We start from the raw sequence: 15,701 nt of genomic DNA, 5'->3' as shown, positions 1-15,701 counted from the left end.
TTATGTTGTTAATTCATGGAGAGAAATATGTCTAGGAAGGAAGGGAAAGAGCGGCAGCGTGGCCTGGGGAGATAGGCTCTCATGGATATTTTTCAAGTGATAATGGCGCGTTAGCAAGGCCACTCCAGCCTTCTTGTTCTCCCTGTGTAGATAGAACCCGTCCTATCTCTGCCTGGCAGCACGGCCAGCCTGTGCCATGTGTCAGTGTCCTTTGTTGGGTACGGTTCTTAGTTTAGTGATGGATTCAGAGCCCAGAGTTGGACATCAGGCCACACACACGCTGAGATGGTAGTAAATGAAAAGGAGTCTGGTTTAGTCGCGGGCAGGGCATTTCGTCTTCTGCTTGTCTAAAAGTCGCTGGGTGCAGAGGAAGCAATATTAAGTGGGAATTTCTTTTTAGTGGCATCTGTACAATTTGCCTTTCCTGGTTGATTTTTTTTTTTTTTTCTAAGGAGGGAGAGGCTCTGTAGAGGAAGCTTGGGCCTCCCACTTTAGTTCCACCAGCGGCAAGCACTTCAGGTTAAGTTGGTAGAGTCTTTTTCCTCTTGTGGCGCCACTCTAGGGCAGAGGTTCAGGGTGAGTCTTGGAGGCCTGATCATAGCCAACTTTGGAAGGAGGCGGGTGACTGCAGGTGTCCCGTGCAATGTGTGAACTGTCTTCAGACTCAAAGCCAAGTGTTTTGCAGGAATAAGGAATGGCCGATGGAAAAAATGGGTAAAATTAGCCTTCTTTCACAAATCAAGTTACAGCCTCAAGCCACTTTTCTCTGTGTCTCAGTTTTCTTGTCTGGGAAATGGGTCTGCTGTGAGGCTGAAGTGAGTTACTGAAGTGAGGTTATGAAAACATTAGCAAAGGGGACAGAGGCTTGAAGACGTTTGTTGTAACCAGGATCCATAGACTCAACTCACCCTTGACTTTATGGGTCAATTATAATTAGTTTCTTCTCTGTTATTGGTATATAATAATTTACATATTTGTGGAATACGTGTGAGTGTTTGTTTCATGCATAGAATGTGTACTGACCAAGACAGGGTATTTGGGGTGTCCATCGACTTGAATGTTTATCATTTTTACGTGTTGGTATCATTACAAGTCCTCTCTTCTGGTAACTTTGAAATGTACACGGTATTGTTGCTATTATAGTATAGTCACCCTAAGCTGCTATCAAACACCAGAACTTATTTCTTCTATCTAACTGTATGTTTGTACGCATAACCAATCTCTCTTCATTCTCTTGCCCCCCACCCACCCTTCCTGGTCTCTGGTATCTATTATTCTATTCTCTAGGTCCAAGAAATCAACTTTTTTAGCTCCTATGTATGACTGAGAACATTCAGTATTTGTCTTTCTGTGCCTCGCTTATTTCACTTAGCATAATGACCTCCAGTTACAACCACGTTGCTACAAATGACATGATTTCATTCTTTTTTCATGGCTCAAGCAGCTGTAATTAGTTTTTATATTTATTTATTTAATAATAATAATTATTATTTTTAAGACAGAGTCTCGCTCTGTTGCCCAGGCTGGAGTGCAGTGGTGTGATGTTGGCTCACTGCAACCTCTGCCTCCTGTATTCAAGCAATCCTCGTGCCTCAGCCTCCTGAGTAGCTGGGACTACAGGTGCGTGCCACCATGCTTGGATAATTTTTGTATTTTTAAGTCTCAGTCTCACCATGTTGGCCAGGCTGGTCTTGAACTCCTGACCTCAGGTGATCCACCCGCTTCAGCCTCCCAAAGTGCTGGGATTATAGGCGTGAGCCACTGCGCCTGGCCTATAATAGTTTTTAAACCCAGGTTGCCACCTCTCACCCCAAAATGGTTCTGCCAGTGTCTCTGCAAAACCAGCTGACTTATTTTGAGATTAATCAAACTGAAATATATTTAGAAAAGCAGGGTTTCAGTTGTTGTTGTTGTTGCCAAAATGAACGAGAAAATAGAGTGTTTTCTAAAGGTAAAGTGACTAAAAACCTTTGTCCTCCAGGTCTGTTTAACAACCTTTACGGCCAGGCACGGTGGCTTACGCCGGTAATCCCAGCACTTTGGGAGGCCAAGGCAGGTGGATCATGAGGTCAGGAGTTCGAGGCCAGCCTGGCCAATATGGTGAAACCCCGCCTCTGTTAAAAATAAAAAAAATTAGCCAGGCGTGGTGGAGTGTGCCTGTAGTCCCAGCTACTTAGGAGGCTGAGACAGGAGAATCGCTTGAACCTGGGAGGTGGAGGTTGCAGTAAGCCGAGATGGTGCCACTGCACTCCAGCCTGGGTGACAGAGTGAGACTCTGCCTCAAAAACAAACAAACAAACAAACAAAAACCTTTAACAAGCATTTATGAAGCACCTATTGTGTATTAGGTCCTGTTGGGGCACCGGGAATATAGCAGTGAATAAAACTGACAAAAACTCTGTCCTTGCAGAGCTTATTTCCCAGCAGGGGAAGGAAACAGGCTAAAAACAAAATAAAGGAGTAAACTGCATTCTGTTGAAAGGTGAAAAGTCAGTCCTGTTATTGAGGGAGAGGGAAGCGGGCAAGGGAAATAGGATGTGTGGGGAGTTCTGCAACTGAAATAGGGTACTCTGAGATAGCCTCATTGAGGTGCCATTGGATAAAGAGGTGAAGGAAACAGCCAGGCCAAACTCCAGAGGAAACAGCGCATGCAAAGGTCCTGAGGCACTGCGTGTGTCATGGGAATAACCGGGAGGCCAGTGTGGTTGGAGCAGAGTGAGGCAGGAGGAGCAGGAGGAGGTGAGGTCGGAGAGATTGGGAAAGGGGCACAGGTGCAGAAGATGCAGGGCTTTGTACATTGATGTGGGGATTTTACTTCTGCCTTGAGCGAGATGAGAAGCATTAGATAGTATTTGTATGAGGCAAATGGCACCATCTGACTTCTACCTATACCTATGACTTCCTAATGCCTTTGAAACCAGGGATTCACATTTTGTAGGGATGGGCTACCAAATTAAACCACCTGATATAGTGTGGCAAATGGTGTTATCATGCAATTGTAGTACAACCGTTCTCAACTTGCTTCCCTCTGGGATACATAGGGCTGGTTGTTGACGTAGTTCTGCATGACATATTTCATGGCTATACCTGGGTATTAATAATCCCCCTCTCTCTTACACATTCCTATTTAATGAGAAAATAGTGCCATAGATGCTCCCTACTTAATAATTTACCACTGGTTATATTTAAAAGGAGATGGGAGCCACTATAAAATCACAATTCATATGTAGTATATGAATTTGCAATCACAGCTGCAGAAGATCCTTTATGGTCTTCTTGGGACCTTGGCATGGATAAAGCGGAACAAGGTTCTGGAGCATGAGCTGTCAAGAAAGCTCGGGTGTAAGTGTGCAAGAGCAGAGCTGTGATAGAGGGGAACCTTGAATGTGTTCTAAGTTTTAAAAAGCAACAGTGGTCTTCTTACAGGTGGTCTCACTCCCTCTAATCCATTCTTCACACACAATCAAAGTGCTATTTTAGAAGGGCAAATCTTACCACTTCACTTTCTTGCTTTAAATCTTCAGTGGCTTCACAGTGTTCTTAGGACAGTGTAGACTCCTTCCTGAGATGCCTCCTGTCCTGATCCTGCACTGTTGTATTTATTTATTTATTTTATTGTCTGTTTGTTTGAGACAGAGTCTCACTGTATTGCCCAGGCTGGAGTGCAGTGGCACAAGCATAGCTCACTGCAGCCTCCAACTCCTGGGCTCAAGTGATCCTCCTTCCTCAGCCTCCAGATTAGCTGGGACTGCAGGTGTGTGCACCTCCACGTTCAGCTAATTTTTATATTTTTTGTAGAGACAGGGGTCTCACTATGTTGCCCAGGCTAGTCTTGAACTCCTGGCCTCCAGTGAGCTTCCCTCCTTGGCCTCTCAAAGCACAGGGTTTACAGGCATGAGCCACCGCACCCGGCCCTGGACTACTTCTTATTCAGAACTCCCACAATAATTGCTCCAGGACACTGTCAGTTCCTTCAACAGGCTGCACTTGGACATTTTTATATAATATTCAGAAACTCTACATGGGTGGGACTCAGGCTTGCCTTGTTCACTGCTGTGTCCTTGGCAGCACAGTGCCTGCCACATGGTAGATGCTCATTAAATGTTGGTTGCATTCATGAATGAACAGTAAATTATTTGCAGAACACCTCGTGGTTGATGACTGCTTAGCAGTTTGCTCACAAACCTGCGATTGAAAATTATTGCTCTAGGGTTTGCATGGATGACTTTTTAGATACTCTGCTCTTGGGATTTTTTAAAATTCATAAAATAGTTTCTCCTTCCTCTGAACTCTCATTGCACTTTATCAGAACCTCCCTCAGGGCCCTCCTCATTTTCCACACCTCCCCGCTTATTTATATATATGTCATCTCTCCTCCACGCTGTGAGCGGGCGGGAGGCGGGCAACAGCTCCATCTGACTCATCTTTGAGTCACTTCCTCTTATTTTCCCTGGCTTCGACCAAGGTCTTGAACCTGGGGCTGAAAAATAGATTTGTTAAGTGAATTAATTGGAAACCCATGAATGAGTCTGAGCTCCTGCTTCTCCTTCGCTTGCCCAGATCGTGAGCTTTGGCTGTTAGGAAAATGTTGGGCCAATTGATGTCGGGAAGGTCTGGAAAATAAATTTGCAAGCTGGCCCCGTGCGGGAGTAGGTGGTCACAGCCTGACACCCCTGCCGGCCGAGGTTTCTCAGCACAGCCCAGCCTGGACTGCAGCCCTCTCAGGGCAAGTGTGGCGTTTGTCATCATTCTCCGACAGGCAGTGACAACCAATTAGAAATCTAGTGAGAAGTGGCATTGTTTTCCCTGCTGCCTCCCGCTCACCCTTGACCGTCACCCTCCCCTCGGCTGCTGCTCTCTGAGCAGAGGCTGATTTATCTCCTGAATTTACTGTGGGGGCTCAGGAAGAAAAGCGCATTACAGGAGGAAGGCTGACTGCTGCTAATGGGCCGGGCTGAGCAGCTGCTGAAACCTATTAGCGTGTAGGGGAAGGTGGCGCAAGAATGAGACAGGGTGTGTTGCCTGTGCAGAAAACTTGTTTATAGACAGATTAGGAAAAACAAAGCAAGCAAACAACCTTCTGCCCCCCAGCCCTTCTCTCCTATAGGAACGCCTGGAAGGGTTTTCCTTCCTGAGAAAGCTCTGGGTCCCCCTTGGTGTCTGGAAGGCAGCGGGGAGCCTCTGTGGCCCTCCCCCAGGGTGTTATTGGTCAGAACACTGTTCTGCCCTTTCCAGATGTGGGAAATGAAGCAATATTTTGGAAGAAAGGGCACCTGGTTTCAGTTTCCTTCAGAAAGTTAGTGCCTCCCCACTCTGGGAGTCCGAGGTGGGCGGATCACGAGGTCAAGAGATCAAGACCCTCCTGGTCAACGTGGTGAAACCCCATCCCTGCCTAAAAATACAAAAATCAGCTGGGCATGATGGCACGCGCCTGTAGTCCCAGCTACTCAGGAGGCTGAGGCAGGAGCATCACTTGAACCTGGGAGGCAGAGGTTGCAGTGAGCAGAGCTGCACTCTAGCCTGGAGACAGAGCAAGTCTCCGTTCAGAAAAAAAAAAAGAAAGAAAGAGAGAGAGAAAGTTAGTGCCTGCCAATGGATCACCTGAGGTTAGGAGCTTGAGACCAGCCTGGCCAACATGGCAAAACCCCATCTCTAAAAATACAAAAATTAGCCAGGCATGGTGGTAGGCGCCTGTAATCCCAGCTACTCGGGAGGCTGAGGCAGGAGAATCACTTGAACCCAGGAGGCGGAGGTTGCAGTGAGCTGAGAGTGAGATGCCATCTCAAAAAAAAAAAAACAACAAAGTACTGAGAAAAGCTGAAAAGAGGCTGGCACAGGTCCAGCCCTTCTCCACACCTAGGGGCGCAGCCATTGATGGAGGGTGATGATGATTTGCAAACAGTGGAGCAGATTCCAGCTACTCAGAAAACCTATTAGCGGCTTGTGCAGCCACCTGGTGCCCTCTGTCCTGCTGTCAGCCCACTCTGGCAACCTCTCCTCTGGGTGGGGGAGCTGGGCTGGGCCAGGGTGTGTACCTGTAGTTTGCTTTTTCTCCAAAGGGAGTCAATGGCTAGAGGCCCCTCATCTCCCATCTGTCTAACCTCTAACATGTCTAAGTCCCACTTGGGACTGGCTAATGTTCTGTCTACACGGCGTGATTTGAAGATGCCAGAATGTCTTCGTAGTCTTTGAATACCTCCCCCAACCCCCATTAGCCAGAAAGTCTAAAGTTCCACCATCAGAGATTATTCCTTAAATTCTTAAAGGGATTTTATATCTCAAAGTCTTCTATTAATTGCATGCATTTAAAGCTGTATAATAGGATCTCGAGTAGTACAGATTCAGGGAACTAGTTCTTAGTGGGATTAGTTGAGGATTAGGCAAACGCCAGGAGTGAGATTCAGGGCAGGTCATGAATTGGTGGGGTGGGGGTGGGAGGTACAGAGGTGTTGGTGCAGTGGTTAGGAGGGAAGGGGAAGCTCGCTCCCTGAGCTCCCTGAGCTCCCTGACTTAGGATAGTGACTGGGCTCAAGATTCCTTCCCAGGCCGGGTGTGGTGGCTGATGCCTGTAATCCCAGCACTTTGGGAGGCTGAGCTGAGCGGATCACCTGAGGTCAGGAGTTCGAGACCAGCATGGCCAACATGGTGAAACCACGTCTTTACTAAAAATACAAAAATTCGCTGGGCGTGGTGGTGGGTGCCTGTAATCTCAGCTACTTGGAAGGCTGAGGCGGGAGAATCTCTTGAACCCAGGAGGCAGAGGTTGCAGTGAGCTGAGATCGCACCATTGCACTCCAGCCTGGGCGACAAGAGTGAAACTGTCTCTGGAAAAAAAAAAAAAAAAAAAAGATTCCTTTCCAAGTGGTCAGATACCCTAGGACAGTCTGGCCTGTCACAGCATGGAGAGTGCAGTTTGGTGAGTGATGTGGGACTTACAGTGGACCTGGAGGCGGGTGACAGGAACTGCCCAGATTCTGAACACCCTCTTCACAAACATGTCATCCAGGGTCAGCCCAGGAGTTGGCTGGACTGTGTGGCCTGAGGTCCCCGGGGTTTTATCCCTTGCCTCTCTACCAGCTTTTCAAACCTTGTGTGTGGAATTATATCGTTTTACCATACAAGAAGCATAGCACTTTCTTTATATATTTCATCTTAACGTGGTATTGAAACTATCTTGGGATGTAGGTGACAGTGTCCTCACTTTCTAGATGAGGAAACAGGGTTGAACAGTTAATTGATTGGCCTATGTTTCCCAGCGAGGTTCCCAGCTCACGTCTGTCTCCTAACCCTCTAGTATAGACACTCTTCACCATACTGGTCATGCTGAAACTGTTATTTAGATGCCTGTCTCCCCACTAGTCTTCAGTCCCAATGTCCAGATTGCCTGGTGCAGGTGAACTCATCCACACAGGGCCTTGAGGCTGGCAGTGTGACCGCAGGGGCCCAGCAGCACAGCACATGGTCCAGCTTGTGGGCACCGCAGCCAGAGCGCCTGACCTCCAACCTGTGCTCTGCTGCTTTCTGGACTTTATCCTTCATCAGATATGTGCCCTCCCCGCATCTCCAGTCCGCACCTGGAAACCGAAGACCATCGTGGTTGCCCTGGGGTTGCTGTGAGCAACACAGGAAATCAGAGCCAGCCTTTTGGGAAAAGTCGGTGATTATAAACTTTTTTGAAATCACAGGTTCTTCTCTGGATCTATAACTCTTAACCTTCTAAGAACTCTGGAAATTTAAAGAAGATCTTCCTACCTTTAACACACCTTTGACTCAGGCCAACTGTTTACTCAGGAAACAGTAAATCACACAGTCTCTTGTTCTCAGGAAGTGGGAAATGCTGCATTCGAACAATACCATGGAGGCTGAAACAGGGAAGAGTGAACGCTCTGGCCAGGAAAGCAAGAGAGTGTGCCAGGGAAGCTTTGCAGAGGAAGAGAACTTTGAATGGGCCTTGAAGAATCTGTAGAATTTCACAAAACAGAGAAAGCCTCATGAAAAGTGTGGCTTGTGTGTTTGGGAGAGGTGTAGGATCCAGTGTTGAGGGACAGGTGGGGTGGACAGAGTAGGAGTTGAGGATGAAGAGATAGAGAGGAGCTGGTTTGAGGAGGCTTCTGAACGTCAGCCTGAGACTTTGGTCTTTAGTCCACAGGGGTTGGGGAAGCCCACAAAGGTTTCTGAGTAGGAAAGTGTTAGGGCTTCAGAAAGCCCCCTTCTGGCAGGGCTGATGAAGAGGGGTCACTGGAGTGAAAATATTCCCCCTCTACCAGTAAGGTTTGATGAGGTCCTAAATTGAGGGGATTGGAAGATCATGAACATTCTTGAGTAGCGACTTTGTACCCGCCACCATGCTACGTGATTAAATATCGCAGCATATTTAATGCTTACAGTGGCCACATAAAAATTACCCATGTTACAGATGAGGAAACTGAGATTGCAGCCAGGAGGAGTGATGAAATAAAGTTGTTTATTGGGGATATTGACTGGCTGGTCGTGTAGGTGCCCTTGTGGTCTGAGATGTAGTTCTGGTAACTTGATTTTGAGACACAACCAGAGGATAGCAGGTTGGGAAACTGACTTAATGCACCTCACAGGTGTCTGGTGTTCGCATCAGCACTCCGACTTCACAATGAGAAATCTGACTCCTCTGGTCCTCTGCCGTTTCGTGTTCTTGTTCACTTGTGTTCTCTGGTCAGTGAATTCTGTCCTAACAAGGAAACCTAAAAGGCAAGTCAGTCACAACCAATGTCCTGGTAAGGGCGCAATCAGAGAAACAGGAGGCGACATCGTCTTGAATCTGTCATCGAGACTGTGCTATGGCCTGATGAATCATGCATGCCCCATAGCCAAGAGCACTGTGTTTGTTACAAATTGCTGATTAAACAACATTGGAATAGAAAATGAGTCTCACTGCCTGGTGTCAATGCCAATCCGATTGATAGCAGCTGCCTGGGATGCTGTGTTGAGAGATTCTGAAGCCACTTTTAGGCTTATGGGCAAGAGTGCTGTGATAACTTAGCAACCTCTGCCAGGGGTACTGGGGGGCAGGGTGGTGTATTATGGTAGCCATTTCTAGGTCACTGGTGTTTTTCCTTCTTTCTCCTCCTCCTCCTCCCCCTCCTCTTCTCCTTCCTTCCTTCCTGCCTGCCTGCCTTCTTTCTTCTTCTTCCTTTTGAGACAGGGTCTTACTGTGTCACCCAGGCTGGAGTGCTGTGGTCATGGCCCACTGCAGCCTCCACCTCCTGGGCTCAATTTATCCTCCTACCTCAGCCTCCCAAGTAGCTGGGACTACAGGTGCAGGCCAGCACGCCTGGCTATTTTTTTCTTCTTTCTGTCTCCTTCTTTAGTTTAGCCTTAATCAGATGAGCCATGTTTTGACTGCTGTTTACTTAAGAGACATCCTGTTTTTCAAGGATGTTTGAAGCTAGCTGGGGCTATGCCTCTGTGTTGATTGCACTGGTTTACCTCTCAGAAGGTCATATGATACCACACGTTTTCCAGTTCCTTATCTCTCCCAGCGACCCCTGTCAGGTTGGGCTGGGGGTTGGGGGGTGGGTCGCCATTAAATATAGGTCAGAGAGCCAGTAAGTGGCAGGGTCTGACCTAAGACTGTGTGAATTCTAAGCCCAGCTCCTTCTACTACACAGAAGCCATAGGTAGGGGAGGCTTTTCATTACCAAATGGGTGTGAATTGCCATTTAATATCACCAGCCAGAATGGACTTTTCCCACATTTTTTATATAATCACCCACAAAGCATGACTGCTCGTCTCCACTGGCCTCCAGCCCCTCCACCACTGTTTCCCTGCCCTTGTCCAAGCCCAGCCCACCCCTCTGGGCCAGGCCAGGGCCTGCCCTCCAGTCCAGCTTCCCAGCTCCTCACCCTCTGGGCCCCTTAAGGCCATGGCCCCCATCAGGCATCCCTCTGTGCTTTGGGACGTCTCTGGCACTAAATAAATACATGTGGAGTGGAAAAATGAATGACCACTGGACACCCACTCTGACTTGAGTGTGTGGGAAACCATGAAAACATGTCAACCTTGCTGTGTTGAGTGATTCGTTGAAGGGAACTTGTTCCATCACTGCCTTTGTTCTTTTCTCTTTATGGAATCTGCCATAGAAACAGCCTTTCATTAGAACCACTGTGTTTCTCAAATTTGGTTAAAAAGCATCTGTAGGTGGAGTGATGAACTGGCAAATCGGGAGGCTTGAATTTCCAGGCTCCATCGAGATAGTTTTCCTGCAGAGTTTTGAAAATTCACTTGTTTTCAGTATCCTCATGCCTGCATCTGAGAAACAGAGACACTAGTGTGTGGCACCGACCACCACAAAGGGGCCTGGTGGTGAGTGCTGGGCTGGGATTAGCAAATTGCTCCGAATGTCTCAGGCACAAAGTGGTACTTAAATAGCCACTCCAGGATTAGGATAACTGTTCTGAGCCCTTCTCTCGACTCCATTAGTGTGCAACGTGGCCACTGGGGGCTTGTCCTTAGCCTTTGAATAAATGGGATGGCTTCAGAGCCAGCAGTGGCTGGGGCAGCCTGAAGGTGTTGTTGAAAGATCTTTGCTTTACTTGTTTGCATCTAATTTTGTTTATTTCTTTACCAATAAAGATGCTTTCTCCTCAGGGGCATTATGACTGTGACCTGGGCGGAGCCTGTCTACAGGGTCCCCAAGGTTCTCTCAGGGCTCAGGGGCAGCACCCAGGGCTGCCTGTAGACGCCCCTCCAGCCCTGACTTCTACAGGGAGCCCCCCTCTGAGATGTTCCTAATTCCTAGCCCCTGGCAAGACGCGAGCTCCTCCTCTTCTTTCAGAGTCTGTGGTGGCTGCTCTGAAAAGCACTTAAGAGCCTGGAAGGGGAGATGGGCTGTGCCTCGACCACAAACCGCGCCAAAAGGAACCCGCTACAAGATACAATGCTTTGGAAACTCGGGAGGAGGAGAGAAAACTGCATCGGAGGGAATCAAGGGACGATCTGCAGGGAGGTGCCTTTAAGTTGGCTGTAAGGGACACTCCAGAGTACAGGGAGAAGAGACGCGGGAGGGTTCCCAGGCGGAGAGTACGGCTGATGACAACGCTGCCCGGCAGTGCGGAAAGCATGAGGTCAGCTCGGACCCTCCGCTACCAAGTGGACCCAGAAGGGCCGAGCAAGGCTCCGCCAGGGTGTTTAAAGGGTCTGGAAAGCATCGAGGAGCAATGGACGGCTCTGAGCGGGAGGACCCTTGCAGTGAGTGATCTGGAAAGGAAGGAAGCCTGGAGACCGCAAGATCAATTCGGCAACTCCTGCGGGAAGGCCCAGGCCCGGAAGTGATGGAGACCCTCAGGGATGCGCAGCGAGCAGGGGCAGCAGTGGTTGGGACTGGAGTGACCACACCCACAAGAGGGGAAGGTCGGACCCCAGCCAGGCCTCATCTAAGAACCATGCAGGCAGGAGCACATTTCATCCCCATAGTTATCCCGTGAGGTCACTACAGGCTACAGATAAGGACACTGAGGCACAGAGAGATTGATTTACTCACCTCTTCATAGCTAGACAGCTGCGGACTAGGGCAGGAAGCCAGGCAAGCTGGCCCTAGACTCAGAGTCCTTAATCACAAACTCATTCTGCTTCATGTGTTTTTATTATCTAATTAATTGCTTTTAGAGACAGGGTCTTGCTGTGTCACCCAGGCTGGAGTGGAGTGGTGTGTTCATAGCTCACTGTAACCTTGAACTCCTGGGCTGAAGCCATCCTCCTGCCTCAGCCTTCCGAGTAGCCAGGACCATAGTCACACACCACACCCCTGGCTAATTTTTGAAAATTTTTTGTAGAGAAGAGGTCTTGATGTGTTGCCCAGGCTGGTCTTGAACTCCTGGACTCAAGTGATCCTCCTGCCTCAGCCTGCCAAAGTGCTGGGATTACAGGAGTGAGCCATCATGCCCAGTCTCATTCTGCTTTCATTTGAGGGGCAGAAACAGGAGACTCAAGAGGAGAAGCCGGGGCTCGAGGGCTGGCAAAGCCCAGCGTCGCTCTTCCAGGTCCTGTGCAGCATTTCAGATGGAACCCTTGGAAGCCCACTGACCACATGTGTGACCCGGGGAAGGCCCATCTTTTGGAAACTTTGTATCACCTGCTTTGCCCATTCCTTCAAGAAACACTGATTTGTTGAAGGAACATAGTTTGTTCCACTATGTACAGGGCTTTCTCCTGAACTTAGAAAACCAAAAGCAAAACCACCTCAAAAACTGTGTATGCATCAAGATTCAAAGCCCAGATGCATTGCAGGATGTTTGTTTAATTTGCAAAACCTTCACCATGAGGTTTCTTTCAGTAATTAGCTCCCAAGTGCATATGAAAAATATTATAGATAAAAACGTTTGTGGAAGGCAAAAAAAAGCTTTAACTGAATAGATTTAGATATACTTGCGTGATAAAAAGTGTCCAAAATGTTTCTAGTTTTCTCCTTGCCTTTCATATTTGTCAGTGAATTTAATGACAAACATCAATTACCTGAAAAATGTCCTTGCGGTAGGTGGTAGCATTGAATTGTATTACAGATCTTATTGAAGGGGTGAATACTTAATATACTAACGTTCACATTTACAAAGCCAGAAAATTAGGGAATTGATTAATTCTATCCCAAAAGGATGCTTTGCTTTAAGAAGGAATTCACTAAATACTGAGAGCTATTGCATTAAAGTTCTTTGTTTTGGTGGTGTTAGTTCCTGGGCACCAGGAGGCTAGGAGTGGAGAATGGGGTAGAGAGAGTGGGGGTGAGAGACTGGGGTAGAGAAATATAGTGAAGTGTTCAAAGCTCGGTCAGAGTGAAAATAACCATCCTTTCCCTAAGTGTGTTATGTGGGGGAAATAAAGAGTTTTAGAGTCAAATGCGATTATGGAATCTTGGCTTAAACACTGTTAGTCAGTTTCTCCAAGAATGCTCACAGCTTTTTTTTTTTTGAGATAGGGTCTTGCGATGCCACCAAGGCTGCCTAGGCTGGAGTGCAGTGATGCAATCATAGCCCACTGCAGCCGCGACCTCCTGGGCTCAAGTGATTCTCCTGTAGCTGGGACTATAGGTGCATGCCACCATGCACAGCTCATTAAAAACAATATTTTTAGAGATGGAGTCTTGCTATGTTGCCCAGTCTGGTGGCAAACTCCTGGCCTCAAGTGATCCTCCCACTTCGGCCTCCCAAAGTGCTGGAATTACAGGTGTGAGCCACCATACCTGGCCCTGCTCAGGGCTTTAATATACTTCCTTGGTTTGTGACTCTGTAAGAACAAGGTTTGCATTGTCCACATTTACTTGCCCAGAGCACCCTTTGGATTGGTGTGGGTGACATTGCACAGGGCTGGTGTTCCTGGGAACACATTTTGGGAAATGCAGTGTCAGTCTCCATTAAGAGGATGGCGTTCAGATTTTCCTTTATTGGAGAGACCTTGATCATTGGATGGACGTAGGCAGGGGTTCAATGAGGAAAAGGGTCTTTCTGCATGCCTGGGAGAAACTTTGGAGGAACAGAGGAAAAGAGAATACTGAAAAGGCTGAAAAAAAGTCCCGAATTGTCACCAGGTTGCTACCAGCAAGAGTAGAGATTCACTCCTTGGTGCTCCAGGGAAGGACCCGGGAAAGGGTGGGGTAGAAGTCACAGGAAAGCAGATTTCTACTTGAGATGAGAAAGAACTTTCCAAAAATTAGAATTCTCCAAAGAGGGAAGTATTTGATCAGAGTCTTGTGGATAATTTGGGAGGAGGGACAGTTGCATGGACCGGGAGTAGGACTTGGGAGACCTTCGAAACGATCTCCTTCAATGACTGGATTACCAGTTAGACAACTCTCAGAGGAAATAGGACTTGGTTCACAGAAGCCCCATGCACTGCATTCAGTTAATTAGGTGCACTATTACTTTGCTAAGAACTGACTTATCCGAATGTCGTCTAATTTCTTCCTCCTCCTGGGCCTGTGGAGCTTTGATAGTTTGCTTGGCTGGTTTAACAGCTCTCTGTGGAAATGAGAAAATCATTCAATCAGATGAAATGGATTTGGGATGAGCAAAGGAGCTTTTTTTCAGTGTGGATATTTTAGAAACGCCTATACCATTTAGATTACAGTAGTTAGAAATCTTGGGACTTTCTGATCAGCCAGCATCTAATGATCAAGTTAATGAAATACTTGAAATTTGATAAGCTGAACAGGATGGAATTTTTTCATCTAATTTTGGATCCAGATTTACACCTTGCTTACTTAGTTTCGCATAGGTGATTAGAGAGGCTCTAACTCCAAATGCATAAGATGAAGTAAACATTAATGTATGCAATGTGATATATTTTGATTCAAATAAAATGCTTAGAATTCAATTCACCAAGAATCTGAGACCCCCTGAGACAGTTCTCAACAGGCGGCCCCATCCTTTCTGGGTGTCAGGAATTACCTGGGGGCACGGAGGGCTCTACAATGTTTAGGGGAAGACCTGCTGGATGCAGGGCTCACTCAGTCCCTACACTGCTCCCTCTGGGAAATAAGATCTTATTTTGGGGAGGAAACTGGGGAGTGGAATGGTTCAGTGGCTTGCTGCTTAGTGGCAAATAGGTAAAAGGAGACACAGAAGGTGACATTAAGGGACCTGCAGGAGAGCAGCTTTACTCTCCCTGTTTGAAATACCCACCCAAGAAATGCCAGGCAAAGCCTCCCCCAACACGGTGGGCTCCTTTGCAGCAAACCCCTGCGTTTTCTTCTTGGCCATGCATTTTGGCCTTGTGAGTTTGCATGTTTGGTTTGAAAGCTCTCTATGGAAATATTCAGTTATTTTTCCATCTGGTGGCCCCATGGCAGGGGGTGTGGCAGCAGGAACCCTTGCTAAAGGGCCCCCGGCCCAAGTGAGATGGAGCTGGTGTCAGGCACATAAGAAATGTTTCCTCTAGATAGAGGGCTCTGCACATTGTCACAAACCCCTGTTTTGTGCCTAGCCTTTAAAAATCCCAGTTATTTAAATCCCTGGGTTTACTTAGCTCCATTCCCAGTTTGGCCAGGGGTGTTTCTTGGCGCTCTGTCCCTGACTGTGACATAGACCCTTAGCTGTGAGGCAGCAGGGGAGCCGCCAGCAGCAGGGACCCCCAGCCCTCACGCAGGGTGCTCTCCACCCTCTCCTAGCACCAGCCCCTGGGATGGACCCTGAAGCTGACCTGTGCCCCCAGCCCTCTTGGCCTTGGAGACCCTCTGCCTCCCTCCTGGCCCTGGGTCACCGCCCTGAGTCGGGGGTCTGTTGGTTGCTGGTCTCTGTGCCCTCAGCTCCTTCCCTTCCCATGAAGGGCAGGGAGGAGCCATCTGTGCAGACTCCAGTGGGGTGACTGTGGAATGGTCCGTCCCAGGCCACAGGGGATGTGCTCTCTGGTGCCACCTCTGCCATGCCTTCTGCTCTTGCTGGGATGGGGACTGAGGCATGCTTATTCCTCTGCAGAAGACAACAGCAGTGTGTGTAGATGGCTGCAGAAGGGAGGGCAGGGTGGTGAAAATACAGTGAGAGGGCCTGGGAAGGTGGTCCCTGGGTGTGGTACCCACGTAGCAGGCACCGTGCACAGCTGTGCTGGGGCGAGAACAGATTCTCGTGAATTCTGCCTAAAAGGCGTCTCTCGGAATTGCCTGGCATGGTGGCCCTTCCAGTTGGGGAATGGCTGCTCAGCAGGGAGTCCTGGCTGTTGGGCTTGTGTGTGGTCCAGAGCT

General features: G+C 48.2%; 1 protein-coding gene across 16 annotated transcripts in view; it reads left to right on the top strand.

Moving 5' to 3' along the window:
• The window catches only part of ANK1 (ankyrin 1), a 240,387-nt gene that overhangs the window by 99,436 nt on the left and 125,250 nt on the right, over positions 1–15,701 (top strand). The window lies entirely within an intron of this gene.

The sequence above is a fragment of the Pan troglodytes genome, chromosome 7 (genome assembly GCF_028858775.2).
Source record: "Pan troglodytes isolate AG18354 chromosome 7, NHGRI_mPanTro3-v2.0_pri, whole genome shotgun sequence".
In the NCBI taxonomy this organism is placed as follows: Eukaryota; Metazoa; Chordata; class Mammalia; order Primates; family Hominidae; genus Pan; species Pan troglodytes.
The sequence above is the reverse complement of the archived record's forward strand: the minus strand, read 5'-3'. Positions and strand labels throughout refer to the sequence as shown.